Here is a 15,148-nt window from a genome sequence, read left to right on the forward strand (position 1 = left end):
CTCCTTGTTCTCTCTCTCTCTCTCTCTCTCTCTCTCTCTCTCTCTCTCTCAATTCAGTTCAAGGGCCTTTATTGGCATGGGAAACATATGCTAACATTGCCAAAGCAAGTAATGTAGATAATAAACAAAAGTGAAATAAACAAAAGGAATGAACAGTAAACATTACCCTCACAGAAGTTCTAAAGGAATTAAGACATTTCAAATGTCATATTATGTATATATACATTGTTGTAACGATGTGCACATGGTTAAGTAAATAAACATAAATATGGGTTGTATTTACAATGGTATTTGTTCTTCACTGGTTGCCCTTTTCTCGTGGCAACAGGTCACAAATCTTGCTGCTGTGATGGCACACTTGTATTTCACCCAGTATATATGGGAGTTTATCAAAATTGGGTTTGTTTTCAAATTCTTTGTGGATCTGTGTAATCTGAGGGAAATACGTGTCTCTAATATGGTCATACATTTGGCAGGAGATTAGGAAGTACAGCTCAGTTTCCACCTCATTTTTGTGGACAGTGTGCACATAGCCTGTCTTCTCTTGAGAGCCAGGTCTGTCTACGTCGGCCTTTCTCAATAGCAAGGCTATGCTCACTGAATCTGTACATAGTCAAAGCTTTCCTTAAGTTTGGGTCAGTCACGGTGGTCAGCTATTCTGCCACTGTGTACTCTCTGTTTAGGGCCAAATAGCATTCTAGTTTGCTCAGTTTTTTTGTTAATTCTTTCCAATGTATCAAGTAATTATGTTCTTGTTTTCTCATGATTTGGTTGGGTCTAATTGTGTTGCTGTCCTGGGGCTCTGTGGGGTCTGTTGTGTTTGTGAACAGAGCCCCAGGACCATCTTGCTTAGGGGACTCTTCTCCAGGTTCATATCTCTGTAGGTGATGGCTTTGTCATTAAAGGGTTGGGAATCGATTCCTTTAAAGTGGTTGTAGAATTTAACAGCTCTTTTCTGTATTTTGATAATTAGCAGGTGTCGGCCTAATTCTGCTCTGCATGCATTATTTGGTGTTTTACGTTGTACACTGAGGATATCTTTGCAGAATTCTGCATGTAGTGTCTCTATTTGGTGTTTGTCCTTTGTTCTGAATTCTTGGTTGGTGAGTGGACCTCAGACCTTACAACCATAAAGGGCAATGGGTTCTATAACTGATCACTCACTCACTCTCTCTATCTCTTTCTCTCACTCTCTCTCTTGCCCTCTCTCTCTCTCCTCCTTTATGTAGCAGGCCCAGTAATGAGTCATCAGGGAGAGCTGATGTGAATTATTAACCTTCAATCATGATGCTCCAGATTAGGTATTTCCAAACTGGGGTGTACGCGCAATGCCGTCGGGGGTATGCCAAAGAAAAATGTCAATCACTTTGAAATGTTTTGGAATGTTTTCACATACCAGATCTACTGGTAGTACTGCTACTACCAGCAGTACTACACCTGTACCTGTCGACAACACCAGTTCTTCTGCTTCCACGAGCACATCCAATGCTAGCATCAGTAATTCTACATTTGTTGTTTGCCCAGCTACCATGGACACTGACAGTTGTGAATCTGATGCAGCCGAAAAGCTACTGCCCCCTTACCCGGGAAAGCATCAAACAACAGACAGGGACGTTGGACCATCAAAGAGGCACAAATATGATGAGAACTACATTGATTTGGGGTTCACTTATATTGGGAGTAGGGCCTTTCATCATCCACAGTGTGGTTAAAATGGACTGCTTGGTCGTCGCACAGACCATCACAACTTTCCTTTTTTCCAATCAAGGATTTGACGTGAACAACCACCGGTAGGAGGTGCAACTGCCACCGCGGGGGCACAGGACTTGGTGGCTGGTTGGTTAAGGCGATGGACTACACTATTGAGTTGGAACCCCATCCGTGACACACAACATTGCTTCTTTTCTCCCTTGCATGGCCCTACATGAAAGTAAAAACGCTGAAATAAAGCAGAACATGTGATAGCTTGCGCAAACAAACTCAATAAAGATGGCAGTGGTGGGATTTGAACCCACACCTCCTTAGAGACTGGAGCCTAAATCCAGCACCTTAGACCGCTCGGCCACACTACCCAGCTCTGGCAAAGATTTTCACACTTTCTCGTCAGTTACCTAGAGCGTCTGCACTTCCTTGTATTTTAGTCTTCTTTTTCATTTTCTTCTTTAAAATCTTTATGTATCTCATGTTGCTCTTGCGTCCTTCATCTTTTTTTGATTCTCTTTTTAAAAATCTTAATTTATCTGATGTTGCTCTTTCTTCCATCGTATAAACTTAGAATTAGTTTCTGCTTTTATGTCTGAAGCAGATTGAATTAGAAAAACACGGCAGATAATTGCAATAACAGACGTGGGAATTAGGGTAAAGGCTCGAAAGATACCATTAATAAGAAAGGGTTAAAAGCATCTTATATGGTGAGCTACCGAGTGGCTAGGACAGGCAAGCCCCATGCTATTGTGGAGGACTTAATTCTTCCTGCTGCCGCAGATATGGCTGATACAGCGCTGGGGAAAAAGACCCCAAAAAACTATACAGACAATATCTTCATCAAACAACACTGTTTCACAATGCATCAGTGACATGGCAGGAGATGTTTTGAAACAATTACTGCTTCGTATACAAGCCAGTGAATTCTATGCGTTACAGCTGGAAGAGTCAACAGCAGGCCTGGCACAGCTTCTGGTATATGCCCGTTACATTTATGGGGGGTCAATTAAGGAAGACATCCTCTTCTGCAAACAGGAGAAGGACATTTTTAAAATACTGGACAGCTTTGTGACATCAAATGGACATTGGTGGTCAAGATGTGTTGGTATCTGTATCTGTACTGATGGCGCAAAAGCCATGACAGGGACACGTGGTGGAGTGGCAACTCGCATGCAAGCAGTGTCTCTCGACAACACTTGGGTACACCGCAGCATCCCCAGAGAGGCTCTTGCTGCCAAGGGAATGCCTGACAGCTTGAAAGACATTTGGGCTACAGTGCCTGAACTCTCCTGTATTTTCTGCACTATGCAATGATATGGGCAGCGACCATGTTACGCTTTTACAACATAATGTGTTTTCAAGGTGCAACGTATTGACACGTTTCTTTGAATTGAGATACGAGCTTAACATTTTCTTTACTGACCTTCATTTTCACTTGTCTGACTGGGTGATGTTTTTTCTTGCCTAAAGGATCTGAATCTAGGATTACAAGGACTCTCTGCAACTATGTTCAATGTGCAGGACAAAATTGAGGCAGTGATTAAGAAGTTGGAGCTCTTCTCTGTTTGCATTAACAAGGACAACACACATGTCTTCCATCATTGTATGATTTTTTGTGAACTCAAGCTTACGGACAATGTCAAATGTGATATAGCGAAGCACCTGAGTGAGTTGGGTGAGCAATTACACAGGTACTTTCCTGAAATGTATGACACTAACAACTGGATTCGTTGTCCCTTTCCTGCCCTGCTCCCAGTCCACTTATCAATATCTGAACAAGAGAGCCTCATCGAAATTGCAACAAATGGTTCTGTGAAAATTGAATTTAATCAGAGGCCACTGCCAGATTTCTGGATTGGGTTTGCCTTGGCAAATTGCGCTGTTAAGACACTGATGCCCTTTGCAACCACGCACCTATGTGAGAGTGTATTCTCGGCCCTCACTAGCATGAAAACTAAATACAGGCACAGACTGATTGTGGAAAATGATTTAACACCGAAACTCTCCAATACAACCCAACATTGCAGACTTATGTGCATCCTTTCAAGCACACCCTTCTCATTAACCTGTGGTGAGTTATTCACCATTTTCAATGAGCTAATAAGGTTTTATATGTACGCTGGTTAAATGAAGAGCCATATGATTGATTGTTATTTTATTATTATATGTGCCCTGGTCCTATAAGAGCTATTTGTCACAAAAACTCTCACTCTTTCTTCTGTGTAATAAATGTATTGTATAGTGTGTGGCAGGCTTCCAATGATGGCAAAAAAATCAACATTTGAGAGTGTGCTGACCCTGGTGCTACGCAGCTGGAGGTTGAATGTTTGAAGGGGTACGGAACTATAAAACGTTTGGGAACCACTGCTACAGATGAAGAACTAAGACCAGACACAACATTTAGAGGAGAGCAAGAGCACAATGACCACTTAGCTGGCTAAGCTAGCTAAAGATAAATAAACATGGACAAATAAAAACAGATTTTAGAGTGACTGAGTCAGTGTGTGTTTATTGACCCTGGTGGACAAAGCCCTCAGACATGTTGGTTCTATGAAATAAAAACAAATAACAAATAAACATTTTGGTGTGTTTTGGGAAGACTGCTTTGAATGAATTTAAGTATCTGTTCCGAAAGTGGATTGATTACCTGTAGTAGAACATTTTGGAATTGTTTTGTACTGCATGTGTTGTATTACAATGTCATGTGTAGGGCTGGCACAATTACCGTATAACCGTGTGACCGACGGTTATGGATGCAGACAGCAAAAAAAAGAAGAAAATAACTGGCAAAAAAAAAGAGAATATAAACTGGTTGAATCCATTTCTGTAGTAGCGTGGACTGATTTATTTGGGCTGCACTTTCTGAGGCTTGTAACTCTAATGAACTTATCCACTGCAGCAGAGGTGACTCTGGGTCTTCCTTTCCTGTGGCAGTCCTCATGAGTGTGAGTTTTATCATAGCGCCTGATGGTTTTTACAACTGCAATTGAAGAAACTTTCAAAGTTCTTGAAATGTTCCACATTGACTGATCTTCATGTCTTAAAGCAATGATGGACTGTCATGTCTTTTTGCTTATTTGAGCTGTTCTTTCCATAATATGGACTTGGTCTTTTACCAAATAGGGCTTCTATATACCACCATTAACTTGTCACAACACAACTGATTGGCTCAAACTCATTAAGAAGGAAATAAATTCCACAAGTTAACTTTTAAGAACACCCACTTGTTAATTGAAATGATTCCAGGTGACTACCTCATGAAGCTGGTTGAGAGAATGCCAAGATTTATCAAAGTTGTCATTAAGGCAAAGGGTGGCTACTTTGAAGAATCTCAAATATAAAATATATTTTTATTTGTTTAACACTTTTTCGGTTACTACATGATTCCATATGTGTTATTTCATAGTTTTGATGTCTTCACTATTTCTACAATGTAGAAAATCTTAAAAATAAAGAAAAACCCTTGACAGAGTAGGTGTGTTTTATGTATGCAGTGACTGGTACTGTATATATAAAAAAACATGTTTTTTTCCTTGCTATTCAAACGGTTTAAAAGTCATAGCATTCCCAGTGAAACCAATAACCGTCATCCAAAATTACATGACCGTCAGCGTCCTAGTTAGATGAGCTGTATGCATACAGGGGGGTTGGTCATAGCATTCCCAGTGAAACCAATAACCGTCATCCAAAATTACATGACCGTCAGCGTCCTAGTTAGATGAGCTGTATGCATACAGGGGGGTTGGTCATAGCATTCCCAGTGAAACCAATAACCGTCATCCAAAATGACATGACCGTCAGCATCCTAGTTAGATGAGCTGTATGCATACAGGGGGGTTGGTCATAGCATTCCCAGTGAAACCAATAACCGTCATCCAAAATTACATGACCGTCAGCGTCCTAGTTAGATGAGCTGTATGCATACAGGGGGGTTGGTCATAGCATTCCCAGTGAAATGTATTGGTATTCAGACTCTTATCGTGTGTGTGTGTGCCTGTGTGTTGTCTTCATTGTCTGACATGGCTTAGTCTGGTGGTGAGATACCGAGCATGTAAACTGCTGTCAGTGGGCTTTGCTTTTCACGCGCTGCTCGATTCCCCTGTCACTTCTCCACTAAATTGACTTAACACCAATTTCACGGCCACAGGGAAACAGCAGGTAGAGAGGGGGTGTTTCTATTACCGCCGGTGCACATCTAATAAGTGTCTATCGCAAACACACACACACGCACACGCACACACACATCACCACTCCTTGACAGCTCTATCTGTATCTATACAATAGAGACAACAACATGAGCTGATGCATCAAACTCCTCTCTGTCTGCCAGGAACACAAATAGAGTACAAACACACACACACTCAGAAATTCTCAGAACAGGGGTGTATTAATTTGTCTCACACCGTAGCAAAATGTTTTGCAACAGAAAACATTTTGCTACGAAAACGAGAGTTGCAATTAGACAAATCCAGGTAGGTCACTACCTGTTTTGCTCCGTTTGCATCTGTTTACTTCCAATCGGTTCCGCTTGGTTTCTAGTGAATACACCCCTTGTGTGTCCTTTCCAATGTGTGGAAGAAAGAGTGGACAGGGTGATGCAGCAAGTATCTCAATTATCCCAAACATCAATTAATAATCGCTGAAGTCTATTATACATATGTTATTGGATATATTTGTAAAAAGGTATTATGCTATGCAAATGTATGTTTGATGAATGAAGCACATACCTCATTGCTTTTAACACACACACACACACACACACACACACACACACACACACACACACACACACACACACACACACACACACACACACACACACACACACACACACACACACACACACACACACAGACACACACAGACACACACACACACACACACACACACACACACACACACACACACACACACACACACACACACACACACACACACACACAGACACACACACACACACACACACACACACACACACACACACACACACACACACACACACACACACACACACACACACACACACACACACACAGACACACACACACACACACACACACACACACACACACACACACACACAGACACACACACACACACACACACACACACACAGACACACACACACACACACACACACACACACACACACACACACACACACACACACACACACACACAGACACACACACACACACACACAGACAGACACACACAGACACACACACACACACACACACACAGACACACACACACACACAGACACACACACACAGGCATGTTCATTAAAAGAGACATGTCTCCATTTGGAATATGACCAGCTTGCGCAGAGTTATGTTTGGAACATGGCCCGTCTGGGTCACTTGAATGCAGGACAGGTTTCAGTTTGGAATGTGGCTAGGGGTTCTTCCCCTCTGAGTAGCACTCCAACCCACAACTTTAACACTCTTACTGCCCTTCAGCTCTGCCAGCTCACTGCCAACCTACCTCACCAACAGAAATGCCAGAGGGGAAGTTGACATGTCATCTAAGCAGGTATGCTGCAGAAAACACACACTCCTACACACTAACACATACATCAACCTGGTAGAACCAGCTTCTCAGCAGGAAAGCATCAGGAAAATACACATACTGTACACACATGCATGCACACACACACAAACAGTAACACATACATATACACACATCGACCGACACGGCTCATTCTCTGTAAATGCTAGGAACCCCCACACACACAGCCCCAGCCAGTAGCCCAGCCCACAGAGAGGCCAGACAGAATAGAGGGTGGCTACAGTAGAAGCAGGTAGGGTACTGTAGAGGAAACAGAGGGTAGAGGGTGGTGACAGTAGAAGTGGGTAGGGTACTATAGAGGAAACAGAGAGTAGAGGGTGGTGACAGTAGAAGCAGGTACGGAAACAGAGAGTAGAGGGTGGTGACAGTAGGAGCAGGTAGGGTACTGTAGAGGAAACAGAGGGTAGATGGTGGTGACAGTGGCAGCAGGTACGGTACTATTGAGGAAACAGAGAGTAGAGGGGGTTGACAGTAGAAGCAGGTAGGGTACTGTAGAGGAAACAGAGGGTAGAGGGTGGTGACAGTAGGAGCAGGTAGGGTACTGTAGAGGAAACAGAGGGTAGAGGGTGGTGACAGTAGAAGCAGGTAGGGTACTATAGAGGAAACAGAGAGTAGAGGGTGGTGACAGTAGGAGCAGGTAGGGAAACAGAGAAGTAGAGGGTGGTGACAGTAGAAGCAGTTAGGGGAACAGAGAGTAGATGGTGGTGACAGTAGAAGCAGGTAGGGTACTATAGAGGAAACAGAGAGTAGAGGGTGGTGACAGTAGAAGCAGTTAGGGGAACAGAGAGTAGAGGGTGGTGACAGTAGAAGCAGGTAGGGTACTATAGAGAAAACAGAGAGTAGAGGGTGGTGACGGTGACAGTAGGAGCAGGTAGGGAAACAGAGAGTAGAGGGTGGTGACAGTAGAAGCAGTTAGGGGAACAGAGAGTAGAGGGTGGTGACAGTAGGAGCAGGTAGGGAAACAGAGAGTAGAGGGTGGTGACAGTAGGAGCAGGTAGGGAAACAGAGTATAGAGGGTGGTGACAGTAGGAGCAGGTAGGGTACTGTAGAGGAAACAGAGGGTAGAGGGTGGTGACAGTAGAAGCAGGTAGGGTACTGTAGAGGAAACAGAGAGTAGAGGGTGGTGACAGTAGGAGCAGGTAGGGTACTGTAGAGGAAACAGAGAGTAGAGGGTGGTGACAGTAGAAGCAGGTAGGGTACTGTAGAGGAAACAGAGAGTAGAGGGTGGTGACAGTAGAAGCAGGTAGGGTACTGTAGAGGAAACAGAGTGTAGAGGGTGGTGACAGTAGGAGCAGGTAAGGTACTGTAGAGGAAACAGAGAGTAGAGGGTGGTGACAGTAGAAGCAGGTAGGGTACTGTAGAGGAAACAGAGAGTAGAGGGTGGTGAAAGTAGTAGCAGGTAAGGTACTATAGAGAAAACAGAGAGTAGAGGGTGGTGACAGTAGAAGCAGGTAGGGTACTGTAGAGGAAACAGAGAGTAGATGATGGTGACAGTAGAAGCAGGTAGGGTACTGTAGAGGAAACAGAGAGTAGAGGGTGGTGACAGTAGAAGCAGGTAGGGTACTGTAGAGGAAACAGAGAGTAGAGGGTGGTGACAGTAGGAGCAGGTAGGGAAACAGAGAGTAGAGGGTGGTGACAGTAGAAGCAGTTAGGGGAACAGAGAGTAGAGGGTGGTGACAGTAGAAGCAGGTAGGGTACTATAGAGGAAACAGAGAGTAGAGGGTGGTGACAGTAAACAGTTAGGGGAACAGAGAGTAGAGGGTGGTGACAGTAGAAGCAGGTAGGGTACTATAGAGGAAACAGAGAGTAGAGGGTGGTGACGGTGACAGTAGGAGCAGGTAGGGAAACAGAGAGTAGAGGGTGGTGACAGTAGAAGCAGTTAGGGGAACAGAGGTAGAGGGTGGTGACAGTAGGAGCAGGTAGGGAAACAGAGAGTAGAGGGTGGTGACAGTAGGAGCAGGTAGGGAAACAGAGTATAGAGGGTGGTGACAGTAGGAGCAGGTAGGGTACTGTAGAGGAAACAGAGGGTAGAGGGTGGTGACAGTAGAAGCAGGTAGGGTACTGTAGAGGAAACAGAGAGTAGAGGGTGGTGACAGTAGGAGCAGGTAGGGTACTGTAGAGGAAACAGAGAGTAGAGGGTGGTGACAGTAGAAGCAGGTAGGGTACTGTAGAGGAAACAGAGAGTAGAGGGTGGTGACAGTAGAAGCAGGTAGGGTACTGTAGAGGAAACAGAGTGTAGAGGGTGGTGACAGTAGGAGCAGGTAAGGTACTGTAGAGGAAACAGAGAGTAGAGGGTGGTGACAGTAGAAGCAGGTAGGGTACTGTAGAGGAAACAGAGAGTAGAGGGTGGTGAAAGTAGTAGCAGGTAAGGTACTATAGAGAAAACAGAGAGTAGAGGGTGGTGACAGTAGAAGCAGGTAGGGTACTGTAGAGGAAACAGAGAGTAGAGGGTGGTGACAGTAGAAGCAGGTAGGGTACTGTAGAGGAAACAGAGAGTAGAGGGTGGTGACAGTAGAAGCAGGTAGGGTACTGTAGAGGAAACAGAGAGTAGAGGGTGGTGACAGTAGAAGCAGGTAGGGTACTGTAGAGGAAACAGAGAGTAGAGGGTGGTGACAGTAGGAGCAGGTAGGGTACTGTAGAGGAAACAGAGAGTAGAGGGTGGTGACAGTAGAAGCAGGTAGGGTACTGTAGAGGAAACAGAGAGTAGAGGGTGGTGACAGTAGGAGCAGGTAGGGTACTGTAGAGGAAACAGAGAGTAGAGGGTGGTGACAGTAGGAGCAGGTAGGGTACTGTAGAGGAAACAGAGGGTAGATGGTGGTGACAGTAGTAGCAGGTAAGGTACTATAGAGGAAACAGAGAGTAGAGGGTGGTGACAGTAGGAGCAGGTAAGGTACTATAGAGGAAACAGAGAGTAGAGGGTGGTGACAGTAGTAGCAGGTAAGGTACTATAGAGGAAACAGAGGGTAGAGGGTGGTGACAGTAGGAGCAGGTAGGGTACTGTAGAGGAAACAGAGAGTAGAGGGTGGTGAAAGTAGTAGCAGGTAAGGTACTATAGAGGAAACAGAGAGTAGAGGGTGGTGACAGTAGTAGCAGGTAGGGTACTGTAGAGGAAACAGAGGGTAGAGGGTGGTGACAGTAGAAGCAGGTAGGGTACTGTAGAGGAAACAGAGAGTAGAGGGTGGTGACAGTAGGAGCAGGTAGGGAAACAGAGAGTTGCTTTGTACTCCAGACAATCAGGATAACAGTAATGAAAATGAAAGTTTTGTCAACGTTTCAGGAAACTGGTGAAATCCTCTGTTATGTCATGGCCAGTCTCTGAGGAAGAGAAGACAAATGAGCTGATTGAGGACTACAGCAAACGGAAGGGCGAGCACGCCCCCATTCACATCAATGGGGCTGTAGTGGAGCGGGGCGAGAGCTTCAAGTTCCTTGCTGTCCACATCACTAAGGAATTAACATTGTCCACACATACTGTGCCAACAAAGTCCTGAAGAGGGCACGAAATCGCCTCTTCCCCCTCAGAAGGCTGAAAATATTTGGCATGGGCCATCAGATCCTGAAAAACATATACAGTTGCACCAATGAGAGCATATTGACTGGCTGCATCACCACTTGGTATGGCAAATGCAAGGCACCTGACCGCAAGGTTAGTGAGTACAGCCCAGTACATCACTGGGGCCGAGCTCCCTGCCATCTAGGATCACTATACCAGGCGATGTCAGAAGAAGGCCCAAAACATTTTCAAAGACTCCAGCCATGCAAGCCACAGACTGTTGTCTGAGCTACTGCACAGCAAGCGGTGCCAAAGCACCAAGACTGGAACCAACATGACCCTTAACATCTTCTGCCATAAGACTGCGAAACAAGTCTGCTAAATAGTTCATCAAATGGCTACGCGGACGATCTGCATTGACCCTTTTTTTAACAAACTCTCTTGCACTGTCTCACACTGGACTCTACCCACACACTCACACATACTTATACTGACACCTCAACACACACACACAAACACACACACACACACGCACGCACGCACACAAACACACACACACACACACACACACACGCACGCACGCACACACACACACACACACACACACACACACGCACACACACACACACACTGCATATGCCCACACACATAACATGCGCACACATGTATACTGACACACACACACACACACACACACACGCACACACACACACACACTGCATATGCCCACACACATAACATGCGCACACATGTATACTGACACACACACACACACACACACACACACACACACACACACACACACACACACACACACACACACACACACACTCACCACGTACGCTGCTGCTACTGCCTACTATCTATCCTGTTCCCTAGTCAATTTACCCCGACCTACAGTCCATTCGGAAAGTATTCAGACCCCTTGACTTTTTCCACATTTTGTTACGTTAAAGCATTATTCTGAAATGGATTCAATTGTTTTTTCTCCTCATCAATCTACACACACCCCATAATACCCCATAATAACGAAGCAAAAACTACATTTTTGCAAATGTAGTAAAAATATTAAACTGAAAAATCACATTTACCAAAGTATTTAGACCATTTACTCAGTACTTTGTTGAAGCACCTTTGGCAGCGATTACAGCCTTCTTGAGTATGACACTATACGCTTTGGGGAGTTCCTTCCATTCTTCTCTACAGATCCTCTCAAGCTCTATCAGGTTGGATGGGGAGCGTTACTGCACAGCTATTTTCAGGATTGTTCGATCAGGTTCAAGACCAGGCTCTGGCTGGGCCACTCAAGGACATTCATAAACTTGTCCCGAAGCCACTCCTGCGTTGTCTTGGCTGTGTGCTAAGGGTCGTTGTCCGGTTGGAAGGTGAACCTTCGCCCCCTGTCTGACGTGCTGAGCGCTCTGGAGCAGATTTTCATCAAGGATCTCTCTGTACTTTTCTCCGTTCATCTTTCCCTCGATCCTGACTAGTCTCCGAGTCCCTTCCGCAGAAAAACATCCCCACAGCATGATGCTGCCACCACCATGCTTGACCTTCGTGGCAGGTTTCCTCCAGATGGGACACTTGTCATTCAGGTCAAGGAGTTCAATCGCAGTTTCATCAGACCAGAGAATCTTTTTCTCATGGTCTGAGAGTCCTTTAGGTGCCTTTTTGACATACTCAAAGTGGGCTGTCATGTGCCTTTTACTGAGCAGTGGCTTCCGTCTGGTCACTACCATAAAGGCCTGATTGGTAGAGGGCTGCAGAGATGGTTGTCCTTCTGGAAGGTTCTCCCATCTCCACAGAGGAACTCTGGAGCTCTCTCAGAGTGACAATCGGGTTCTCGGTTACCTCCCTGACCAAGCCCCTTCTCCACCGATTGCTCAGTTTGGCTGGGCTGCCAGATCTAGAAAGAGTCTTGGTGGTTCCAAACTTCTTCCATTTAAGAATGATGGAGGCCACTGTGTTCTTGGGGACCTTTAATGCTGCAGAAATGTTTTGGTACCCTTCTTCAGATCTGTGCCTCGACACAATCCTGTCTCAGAGCTCTACGGACAATTCCTTCGACCTCATGGCTTGGTTTTTGCTCTGACATGCACTGTCAACTGTGGGACCTTAAATAGACAGGGGTGTGCCTTTCCAAATCATGTCCAGTCAATTGAATTTGGACTCCAATCAAGCTGTAGAAACATCTCAAGGATGATTAATGGAAACAGGATGCACCTGAGTTCAATTTTGAGTCTAATAGCAATGGGTCTGAATACTGTAAATAAGGTATTTCTGTTTTAAATGAATCTACAAAAATGTTGTTTTTAAAAAATTGTTTTCACTTTCTCGTAATGTAGATTGATGAGGAACATTTTTTATTTAATACATTTTAGAATAAGGCTGTAACGTAACAAAATGTGGAAAAAGTGAAGGGGTATGAACACTTTCTGAATGGACTGTATATGTACATATCTACCTCAATTACCTCATACACATCGACTCGGTACTGATACTGCCTGTATATAGCCATGTTATTTTTACTCATTATTTTTATTTGTTATTTACTTTGTATTTATTCCTTGTCTCACTATTCAATTTAATATTTTATTTTTATATTTAACTCTGCATTGTTGGAAAAGTATGTATTTCACTGTTAGTCTACACCTGTTGTTTACGACGAAGCATGTGACAAATTCAATTTATTTTGATTTGAGGAGAGGTGTGTGTGTGTGTGTGTGTGCGCGTGTGCGTGTGTGTGTGTTTTTGCGTGCCTGCGTGCATGCATGTGCACGTGTTAACGTGTGTGTGTGTGTCAGCTTGTGTGAGTGAGAGCTTGCAGAGGGCGAAGTGTAGAATGCTTTATTCAGCTGTGATTAAAAGGGGGTTTTGTTCAGGCTCGGTCCAGATGTGTTTTATTTTTACATTCTTGGCCTGCGGCCCGTATATATTTTGGATACGGCAGGGAGTATATAATATCAGTGGAAAATTATGTGGTCTGGTACCTTTTAAAAAACATCTCCACCTTTTTGTGTTGCTGTCTTGTTTTTCTTTCCATGTTTTATTTTATTTTGTAATGGGCTTGAGAGGTGATGTGCTGAAATGTGCTGAAATGGGATTGGCTGTGGGGTCCCAGGGAATCACTGGAGACTGCCGAACCCCCAAGCTCAGGGCTGCATTTAACCACCAGCAGCAGCAGGCACACACACGCTGCCGGTGCTATATTTGGGGGGCCGATAAAGAGGAGGATGTTTGGGATCTTAAACGAAGGGGTCAGTCGGCCAGCTCAGGGCCTCTGGGGTGTGTGTGTGTGTGTATTGAGGAGATGTGGTGGGGGGGGGTCAGTTTTATAGTACTTCACTACGACTACTTGACTCAAGAACCTAGTTTTTGGACTCCTTTCTTTCCTCTCCTCCCTTCTTTCCTCTCCTCCGGTGGTGATTTATTTGAGAACAAATGCAGTCTGAAGCAGGCTAAGACCTGTCGTTAATAGAGTGAGAAGGCTGAGGTTCGCTCCAGGGAAATAACACCTAGGCCTTTTCTCTACTGGGATAGGTTACAGCTCTGTTCATTCTTAATAGAGGAACAAGCTCTGAGAGGGAGAAGAGAGAATGATAAGCTCGTATCCAGGTTGATCCCCCATATGCCCCTGGTTGGTGGGCTCTGAAAGGGAGAGGCAGTGTCTAATCTGTCTCTCTGTCATCACCATACCTCATCCTGAGTGTGTGTGCCCTCCATGCCGGTTCACTGTGTGTGTTGTCCCCCATGTGGGCGATGGGGGCTATTTTTCTTCATTTGATGAGATGTTTAATGCACTTGTCTGTGCGGGTGTGCAGGTGTGTGTGTGTGTGTGTGTGTGTGTGTGTGTGTGTGTGTGTGTGTGTGTGTGTGTGTGTGTGTGTGTGTGTGTGTGTGTGTGTGTGTGTGTGTGTGTGTGTGTGTGTTTAACTATTCTTGTGAGGACCAGAAGTCTTCACAAGAATAGTAAACAAGCAAACATTTGACCAACTGGGGACATTTTGTCCACACGAGGTCAAATGCTATTTCTAGGGGGTTTAAGGTTAAGGTTAGAATTTGTGTTTGGGTTAGAATTACGTTAAGGGTTTGGGTTAGGAGCTTGGGTTAGTTTTAGGGTTAGGGTCAGGAGCTAGGATTAGGTTTAAGGTTAAGGTTAGGGTCAAGGTTAGGGTTAGGGTTAGGGTTAGGGTTAGGGTAAGAGTACGGATTAGGGTAAGGTTTAGGGTTAGCTGTTAGGGAAAATAGGATTTTGAACGGGACTGAATTGTGTGTCCCCACAAGGTTAACTGTACAAGACTGTGTGTGTGTGTGTGCATGCCTGAGTGTGTGTCTATATGTCTAATGCACCCACATTAGATAAAAAGAGGTAAAATCCTT

General features: G+C 44.7%; 1 non-coding gene across 1 annotated transcript; it reads right to left on the reverse strand.

Moving 5' to 3' along the window:
• Positions 1-1,990: 1,990 nt before the first annotated feature.
• Positions 1,991-2,072, reverse strand: trnal-uag. Its single transcript has one exon. It is a non-coding gene; the product is annotated as a tRNA-Leu (tRNA).
• Positions 2,073-15,148: the final 13,076 nt, after the last annotated feature.

This window comes from Oncorhynchus tshawytscha, linkage group LG07 (genome assembly GCF_018296145.1).
Source record: "Oncorhynchus tshawytscha isolate Ot180627B linkage group LG07, Otsh_v2.0, whole genome shotgun sequence".
Lineage (NCBI taxonomy): Eukaryota > Metazoa > Chordata > Actinopteri > Salmoniformes > Salmonidae > Oncorhynchus > Oncorhynchus tshawytscha.